This window comes from Macadamia integrifolia, chromosome 10, assembly GCF_013358625.1.
Source record: "Macadamia integrifolia cultivar HAES 741 chromosome 10, SCU_Mint_v3, whole genome shotgun sequence".
In the NCBI taxonomy this organism is placed as follows: domain Eukaryota; kingdom Viridiplantae; phylum Streptophyta; class Magnoliopsida; order Proteales; family Proteaceae; genus Macadamia; species Macadamia integrifolia.
Window position 1 is genome coordinate 9548225 of NC_056566.1, and position 10362 is coordinate 9558586.

A 10362-nucleotide genomic window follows, 5' to 3' on the forward strand; every position below is an offset into this window, starting at 1 on the left:
TAAAATCTATTTATGGGTCTTTAGCTCAATTTGGTAGAGCACTTGAAACATGGGTATGTCTCAAACATGTTCCAAAGGGATGGTGGTTCGAATCCATCATGATCCTTATGATTAAAATGTTCATATAAAAGTTAGTTTACGCAAATGACAATTGTCATATGGATAGCACCCTAAAAATGAAAAGATAAACAAACATGTCTCAATGTATTAAAAAAACTATAATTCATCCAATATCGATTTTGAAGTTAGAAAAATATAACCTATAAAGTATTAAATTATATAAAAATTTTTTTTTATAATTATTAATTATGGCTTATTTCACATTTTCTTCAAAGAAATCAATTGTATCAAATATGCTAGTGTTTTCAAGGAAGTTAAAATCTAGAAAGATGACAAGTGGCAATATTGTAGGTTTGGTACTACTATAATGATAACATGGGGAATTTTGTAATTATAATATATTTATAGGTTGATTCTAAGGGTTTTGGGACTGATTCTGGTCAATTCCAATTTGATTTGGATTTGGATTGGTATTGGCAGCTACTGATTTGAACTTTGATTCCGTGTTTAAAATCGATTATAAGATTTATAGGACTAGATCTTGGGCTTTTAGATTTGAGGGCGATTCTAGGGTTTTTTTGGGTTTGATTTTGATTCAATTTGGATCAAAATCTATAGGAATCAGTTCGATCTCCAATTCCAAGTTTAAAATCCTTAGTTGATTTTTCCAGTTTGGATCAATCCCAATTCTGATCATTATAGAACGGCATATCTAGGATTTTTGAAATTGGGCTGTTGGTTTTTAGAATTTAGTGTCAATTCTAGCATTTTTACGACTGATTCGGATTTGATTCAGACTGGAATCATTAGGGACAAATTCACTATTTGATTTTGAGTTAAAATTCTGGTATCAGCCGATTTGGATTAGAATTGGTCGTGAACTATCCAACTCCGGAAGTTCTAGAACGGTCAATTTAGAATTGGAATCACTATAGGGATTGCTTTGATACTCAATTTCGAGTTTGAAATCATTGATTGAATCAACCAATTTGGATCCAAATCGACGATAGAAATCCCTATTCAGGCTGTTTTAGAATGACCGATTATAAGGTTTTTGTGATTGATTCGATCCATTTTCGATTATCCGTTATCAATTAGTGAGCTTGATCCGATTTTGGTCAATTTGATCTAGATTTTATCTAGCATTTGGCCAAACTGAAATCAAAGTTCAATTTCAATTTAGACCGGTTCAGTTTTTATTGAGTTTACTTAACAGCCTCTAGTAGGTAACATGTTCTCCTTTAGTAATTTTTTAAGTTTTTATAAGGTTTTTTAAGGTTTCAATTCGCTTGATCTGGTCCAATTCGATTTTTTACCAATTTGATAATAACTCAAATCGATAAAGGTTCGTTTCACATTTTTCTTAATCAGTCCAACCCATTCGGACTGGAAATGGACACCCTTACTCAAAACAATAGGCCCAATCACCCAACGGTTAGTATAATTTTTTTTCCCTGTTTTCAATCCCATGTTGGACTTTTAGAGAGATGAGGAATTGATATTTGAGATTTCAAACATATTGATGGGTCTATTTGAGGATAGAATTATATTTCTACCCTTTTTTTAAACACTTTGTCATAAAAAGTGGTGCAACAGCTTTTGAGTTTTTATTGGGAATATAAACACATAAAATTACTTTTTGAATCATCTTGAACCAATCATCTCTTTCACATTATGGGCATTTTAGGTAACTACAAGTGGGTTACAACCCTTTTGTAACCTACCTAGGTTGCAACTAGACAAACCCATGGGTTCAGCCACGCCCAACTTCTTCCCACCTTTGATAGTTAATACTATTATGGTTGGGTTCAGCCACTGCCCATCCATAACCAAGCCAAGCATCATTATTCATCACATTCAACGACCCCAATTTTAAAGTGATGTTAAAGCAATGCAAATCACCTACATTCTTTATTACTTCCACCACCCCTAACAACCCAATTGCTTCGATCCCAAAAGACAAAACTTTAAGATAGTAGATGAATTAAGAACAGAAAACGATTTCAAATCCAAATCATTAACGATTTACAAAGACCATTCATGAACAAATCCAATGCAAAACACACAAAAATTACATTCCCTATGTACTTGCAGACTCATCTCTTATCTTGTGCGGGTTTGCTTCCTCCGAGAAGAAGAGAGGACACAGAGGGAGAGGGCTTGCTTTCGTATGACGAGAATCGTAGGCAGCCTCTGAGCACAAGAGAGGACATAGCAGAGGGAGAGGGTGCTTTCTTTTGTGCGACCAGAAGAGGGAAAGAGGGAGAAGAAGAAGAAGAAGAAGAAGAAGAAGAAGAAGAGGAAGAGTAGATTTACGTTTTTTTACTGTTTTGGTCGATTCAGCCCTGTCGATTTTTCAAACCAAAATTTAGATCGTTTCCTTCGTTCTTGTATTTCTACCATACACATGGCCAACACCACGTGTCAAAATCATACCAAGGCTCCGCCAATAAATGACGTTGTAGAGGAGCTCGATCCAGTCCAAGGGGATCAACTTTCCATCTAAGCTTGCTTCCTTGCTACCCAAGAAATCTCCAATACTGATTATGAAATGGTTAGATTGTCCATCAAACTCTCAAATATGGTTGTGGGGGGAATTGGGGGATTGAGCTCCTCTATGGCGCAACACAGTGTCCGGCACGCATCCAACGACCAAAAACGCCTTGGCACGAAGCCCTAGGTGGTCATAAGCAGAGTAAGCCATTGCTAGGTGTTGGATACGCGCCGGACATTGTCTTGTGCCACAGAGGAGCCAAATCCAGAATTGGGCTGGTTTATTTTCTGCAAAAACAATGGCAAGTGTTGATGGATTGGAGCTTGATTTTGTGGATCCTTTGGCATGTTGTTCATCTTCTATGACCGTAGCAGGTGTGAAAAGGTGGGACAAAGCTTTGGTGGGGCATTTATTGGAAGAAGACCTCCTTTTGTTGTTACCAAACAATTCCTTCTGAAGCAATGGAAGTTGTCTGAACATGTTGATTTTTTTGATGTTGGAAAGTGGAATTTTTCTTTTCCGCTTTAATGTGGAAGGACAGATTGAAGGTGTGGGAAGGCAGACCTTGGTTTGTTAATAAAAAACCTTTGCTGTTGGGACCATGGAATCTGAGTATTGCTCTGGATAAGGTGCAATTGAATTCCATCCCAGTATGGATTTCCTTGCCGAATCTCCCACTCCATTATTCGATTGCTGAAGCATTGAGTGCTATTGGGAGTGTTGTTGGAATCCCCATAACTACTGAAAAATGCACTAGAACTATGGATCTGTTATCATATGGTAGAGTTTGTGTGGAGGTGCATGCTAGGAAGGAACTGCCAAAATCAATTTATGTTCACAATGAAGTAGCTGTGTTTTCCCAGAATGTGGTATATGATTGGCGGCCAGCTTCAATGGCAAAGTGTAAAATCTCTGGCCATGATACAAGCCAAGGTGGGAGAGGGTCCAATGCTGCAACCAACAAGAAGTGGGTTCGGAAGGAATATCACAGGCAACAATCTCAGCCAAAAGAGGTGGCGCACGGTGGTGGAGCTGATGGCGGTGCAGGTGGTAAGCTGGTAGATCCGGTGGGGGTCTCTTTGAGTGTGTCTTCTACGCTAGCAGATGAAGGTGGAGGAAAAGTGCAAGCGAATTCAAATTTAAATTTAAATTCAAATGTTTATATTGCTAGTAAGGAAAATCTGGTTTCCTTTACTAGCGTGCGGAGTGGGAGGAAGGCTCTATCTAATCCTAAATTGAAAGAATCTTTAATCCATATCAATGCTTTCTCAGCCCTAGAAGAGTTGAATGAGGAGATTCCTCTTTCAAATTTTAAGGCTGCATTTGATTGCAAGGGAAATGGGAAAGGGAAGGGAAGTGAAGGGAAAATTTTTTTTTCCCCTTTTGAGTTGTTTGGTTGCAACAAAACTGAAGTGAAATTAATTTGCCCGAGGTTTGATCTACTTGTGTTGCTTGTGGGTCTGAGTGAAGAGAAAGAGATCGTCTAAGATGAGAATTGCAAGCAGGGTGAGAGAGAGAGAGAGAGATCATTTGCCGTAAGTGGGGTGAGAGTTGCGAGCAAGGAGAGCGAGATCGTGAGAGTAGGGTTTTATTTTTTCTTCCTATTTTGGTGGAGAAATAAAAAGAGAAATTTTATTGTATAACTGAAATTGTTTTTACATGTAAAATATATTTTCCTTACAATCAAATATCTAAAATTTATTATTTTTCCTAGAAAAACAAATCTACTTTACACAACAAATTTGCATTCCCCTTACAATCAAATGAAGCCTAAGGAATTAATGATAGTTGATGAAGAGGAATCCAAGGATTTGGAGGAAGATATGAATGGATTTGAGCATGAGGAGGTGAACAATGCATTTAGGAATGATTCCATGAACGCCTAAGCTGTTGTGGAGGAGAAAAATCAGGAGGAATTTCATATGGGAGACACTTGTAGTAGCTCTATTTTGAAAAAAAGATGAGGTAGATGTGGATATACATGGAAAGTTGATGGGTGATGGGTGATGGGTGATGGGTGATGGGTGATGGGGATAGTATTTTGAATTGAGTTCAGGCGGATAGACACAATCTTGAATGGTTGGGGGGGTGGAAATCACAATAGCTCACCGATTATTAATGGGGAGAAGTTGTTGGAGGAAGGTGAGGAGGAGGGAGAAAATGGAGGAGAAATTAAAGGGCCGTTATCTTCCTTATCTAATGAAAGAGATGCCCTAATATTGGTGGAAAAGTTTCATTCTTTGTTTGGAGATTCTTATCCCTTATTTGCAAAGGCCTTACCTATTTTGAAGGGAGTCGATTGGGAGAAATTATATTCTTCCCCTCTTTATGAGGAGGCTAATAAAGGAGAGGATATCCCTGGAGATGCTGAGGTGGACAAAGGCTTGGGACATGATTCCTTGATTGATGGAATTGATTATGAAGACACGTTGGAGGTTAAGCTCTCCAAGCAAGTTTCTCAATCTATTTAAAAAACCAAACTATGGTGGATAAGGAACCTTCTTATATATCTCCAATTGCCATTGCTCCTCATCTTTCATCAAAACAATGTGGAGAAACCATGCCTAAGAAAGATTTGGTTTATTTCAAGGGAGTTGAGGACAATGAAGATTTGTTAGTGAAGAGGTGCCCGATCAAGTTGAGTTGAACCATAGTGTGGAGGTGACCCATCAATTTGATAATATAGATGGTACACATTTAGAATTTTTAGGGAAAGTGGTAGAATTGAGTGATGATTGTGGCTCTGGAATCCTTAGAAACCTGACTCATCCAGTAGTGAGAAGCTTTCTACAAAAGAGTCATTGCATAAAAATGCCCTGTACTTTCTTCGCTCCCGAGATTGGGCTACTTAACTCCTTCATAGCATCTTTCCCAATTGCTAAAGGTTTTCTTTCTATAGTTGTTAATTGTGATACATGATTTGTCCTATTTGATTTAGGGACTTTTCCTCATTTCTAGGGGTGTCAAACCTTAAATGGAACTTATAAAACCGATCGGACTGAATCGATAACAGTCCGGACCAAACCGAACTGAAGCCTTATTGGTTTGGTTCAATTTGGAGTGTTGCAACCCCGAAACCAAACCGAACCGCATTGAAAACTGGATGAACTTGAAACCAAATCGAAATCAGCTCCAAACCCAGACCGAAACTAAAACCAAACCGGTAAGAATCCGAAACACTCCAAAATTCATTAAAAAATAAAATTTTGTATAGTTTTGTATACATTTGTATGGAAATTTGAATCCAAACTAGACCAAAAATTGAAACCAACCCGATTACGAATCGATTTAAGAAATCGAAGACAAACCGAAATCAAATCGCATCAAAATCAAAATTTCCTTATTGGTTCTGTTTCGGTTTCAGCCTTCCCACATCGAAACTGACTCAACCCGGATCGAAACCAAGCCGGATCTACCTGTTGACACCGCTACTCTTTTCTTTTGGTATGCCCAAAGAAGGTTGTAGGGTGATGTGGTAAAAATTGACCAGTTGATCTTCCTTGCAACTCCTGATGCTCCAGTAGAATTGCACAGAAGAGAAGACAAGGGAGAGCCAGGCTGACTCGACGAGGGACTCTCTGATGCCTAAGTCAGATCTTTCCACAACAGTTACTCAAGAGAGCTTTTAGTGAAAAAGTGTTTGATCCCCTGTGATGGAGGCTTACCTTGATATTTATAGGCTGCTAATGGAGAGAGAGAGAGAGGAACGTTTGTGGAAAGTCATGTTTAGGCGTAGAGTCCTTGAGGGGAGTGGCTCTATGATTCTGAGAATATTTTAGATTCTAAGACATGTTCTGGGGATATTCCTCTCGTATCTTGAAAATACAAGTCGTGAGAAGGGTGGACACTTTTGGTGATGTAAGTGGATTGAGTCTTGCCCTTATAATCAGGGATCACGTTCCCTAAATGTAGGAGTTGACGTATGCATGCTTCTGGGTGCCTTTCCTGTGTGTGCCGCGCCAAGGTGGTAGGTCGACATAAGGGGAGGCCGAGGCAGCAGGTCGGCCTAAGGAGAGATCGAGGCGATAGGTCAACCTGAGGAGAGACCGAGGAGGCAGGTTGTCCTGAGAAAAGACCCGAGGCGACAGGTCAGCTTGAGGAGAGACCGAGGTGGCAGGTCAGCCTAAGGAGAGACTGAGGTGGCAGGTCGACCTGAGGAGAGGCCGAGATGGTAGGTTGGCATGAGGGGAGGTCAAGGCGGCAGGTCCGTCTAAGGAGAGGCCGAGGAGACAGGTCGGCCTGAGGAGAGACCGAGGTGGTAAGTCGACTTGAGGAGATACCAATGTGGTAGCTCTGTATACATGCTTCAACCATGCTGAGGATTAGGACATATTTGGCCTCATCACCAGCCTCCCACTCTAGTAGTTTGGATTGGTCTGCTAGAGCAGTTAATTCAATCTCGGCCTTCATACGACGTGCGCTGTCTATTCGATGAGAAATGCGCTGCTTCTGCCATGTGTCACCCCGCCTTTATTTCACCTCGGGCAGGCGAAAAGACCGCTTTGGATGGCCGTTGATTTTGGCCAGATCTAGTCGTTCGTTCACCACCTTCATCTCCTATAAATATGGCACTTTTCTTCACAGAAGACTTCGTATTTGTTCGAGAGATCAAGTCAACTCAGCTCACTCATAGCAAGTTCGTCCTTCGACACTTAGGAAGGGTTATTAGCTCAGCTCGACTTCATATTTTCAACTAGTAAGTAGCTTCTATATTATGGTTTTGACTTATTCTTCTGCTTAACCCTCCGTTCTTCCTAGTGTCTGGCCTAGTGATTCCAACATGCCATCTGTCCGTGATTTCGACCCTATCCAACCAACCCCTTTGACAGTCGTAAGGCCTGGGGAGAACCACCTTGAGTACCCTATCCCTAACGACTCGTCCTCTAGCAATGATACTTCAAGCGGTTCAAACTTCAACAGTGGCTCAAGTTCGAGCAGTAGCTTAGGCTCTAAGTCTACTGACAGAACCTCGCCAGTGGTTGACCCAACCAGGGTGGATCCTGGGTCAGGCACCCTGGCTCAGCCTCCCAATGCTGCGACAGCAGGTGCCTCAATGGTTGGACTGTCCGACACTGTAGGTTTTGAAAGAGGCCCAGAAGGATTTGAGGGGGAGGGCTCAGCCTCTTTCGTTGGCAAAAAAAGGACCATCGTCAACACAAGGAGCATCCTTACGCCCAAGGTCTTAAACCTAATTCGGGGTCAATATAGTATCCTAGAGTACATGGTGATGCGTGCCCCTGACAATGATGAGCACATGGACACTTTCAGGGATGAGGTGGCTCTTTATAATGTGGCCTTTCAGAATAGCCTCAGGGTCCCGGTCCCTGAACTGGTCAGCTCGGCCCTAGAGTATTGGGGCCTCACTTTGAGTCAGATTACTCCCAACTCTTGGCTTATTCTTCTCGGTTTTGAGCTGTTCATCTTGAAGCTGGGCCAAATCGTAACTCTAGAGGTCTTTCGCAAGTTGTTCTTAGTGAAGAGGCACCCCTCAGGATGGTATTACTTTACTAAGAGGGATAGAGATGGTCCCTACAAAGACTTGAAGATGTTCACCCACATGCCTTCCTCTGTGAAGAGCTGGAAGGATCAGTTCTTCTACGTGGTAATGGAGGGGAACCCTTTCAAGGGCCAATGGACAAAGCCTAATTTGTCGAAGCTGAACCAAGATCCAAAGTTGTCAGAGGCCGACCCCAAACCTATCAGATGTGTTTGGCTGGGAAGGTCATGGATGTTCGGAGGTTGCAGGACAACGATTTCCTCCGGGAGAGGGAACTGAGTGAGGTCCCTAAAGAGGGTGAAGGTCTAATTGAGTCCAGACTCCTTTTTTTCTCAGCATGGTCTTTGTACTGATTCAGCTCGGCTTGTCTTTGTTTTGCAGTGGTGAACATGAAAGTAGATCCGAAGGTTCTTGTTGCTACAGTGGCAGAGGCATAGAAGGAAGCGATCGAGCAGGCAGTCAAAAAGGGTGCAGATAAGGGCAAGGCCATTCTGAGCCTAGGTGTTTGCAAGAAGACCGTTCCACCCACTGGTGTAGGTCACAAGGCCTCACCAATTATTATTGAGGGCAAATCCAAAGCGGAGCCCATCAAGTACATGCCTCGGCAAGGAACTCCAGGCTCGTCTAGGGGGCCAGAGGGTCCTTCGAGAGACAAGGCCCAGGGGTAGACCGGCAAGTCAGGCTGAACCGTAGGTGGCCAGGAGGGCTAGAAGAGAAGGCATTCATCTGATGAGGGGACATAGCCCGGCAACCTTCCCAAGGCTGCTCAAACGAGGAAGAGGACTCGACTGACCTGGGAAGATCTGATTGAGAGTGGCACCATGTTGGACCCTAACAATGCCCAGGTCTGGTGTGGTCGAAGCCGTCCTAAGAGGGACATTTCCCGTACAAAGAAGCCTTCGAATATCAAGTTCATGGACCTGATATATATATATATATATATGCAAATTGGTAATGTGAGTTTCTACAGCCTTTAACTTGTACTTCCTGAGTTTTGAGTATCTCTAACCGTTCTATTGGATCTTTGCAGGGCTTCAATTTCTCGGTCGAGGCTGCTCACCGGTATGAGGACATGGTCGTCGCTTGTTCGAAGGTGGAGGCAAAGGTGAAGCTCCTTCACAGGGGGCTACACATTACCACGGGCAGCTGGAGGTAGAGAAGAAGAGGGCTCGATCTGAGGAGGTCCGCACCTATGATGCTGAGCAAAGGGCTGGAGAGCGGGAACATGAGATTGCCAAGCAACTCAGGGCCAACAGAAACTTGATCAAGGAGAAGGATGCTCTGCAAAGTGAGTTATCTGAGGCTCAGGACGCCAATAGAAAGGAGGAGGAGCATGCAGCTAGGATCCACAAGCTGGAAAAGCAGCTCCGGGCCGAGCTAGAGGCGAATGACGAAGTTACTGCTAAGAGGTGGCTGAACTCCACAGTTAGTCAAAAGTGGTTGGTCGATGTCAATATCGCTTCATTTAACGTCAGCTCAGACAATGCTATCTAGTTCATCTTGGGCAAGACGCCAGACTATGAGTAGTGTGCTCCTGCCCCCACTCCTTCAGTGCAGCTTGGCAGCCAGACCCAAGTTGGTGAAGAGGTGACCCAGGCTGACCCCAAGGACAGCCAAGTGAAGAGCTAGGCCCGTAGATTAGCCCCCTAATCCTTGTATTTTTGTTATTTTTTTTATGTGAATGTCTCCTTTGGAAGTGATGTACTTTTGAGGGCCTTTACCCCTCTTTGATAAATGAAAAATATTATATTTTTTTTTATGTCTTCACCTCTCAAAAATTTTATGATTCTTTCTTTGTTTTTTTATACTTCAAGCACGGCTCCAAATGACTTTTTTTTTTTTAAGTGCCAAACCTGGGTTCGGTTGTGGTAACGCCGAGCTAGGGCTCGATCTTAGAGAATGCTGAGCTGGGGCTCGGTCTTGGTGCCTTAGGTGCTAAGGTCTTTTGAAGTGCCAAACCTGGGTTTGGTCTTGGTAACGCCGAGTTGGGGCTCAGTCTTACGGAATGACGAGCTGGGGCTCGGTCTTTGTGCCTTATATGTTAAGGTCTTTTGAAGTGCCAAACCTGGGTTTGGTCTTGGAAGCACCGACCTGGGCCTCGGTCTTAGAGAATGTCAATCTAGGGATCGATCTTTGTGCCTTAGATGCTAAGGTCTTTTAAAGTGTCAAACCTAGGTTTAGTCTTGGTAGCACCGAGTTAGGGCTCAGCCTTAGAAAATGCCGAGCTGGGGCTCGATCTTTGTGCCTTAGATGCTAAGGTCTTTTGAAGTGCCAAACCTGAGTTTGGTCTTGGTAGTGCCGAGCTAGAGCT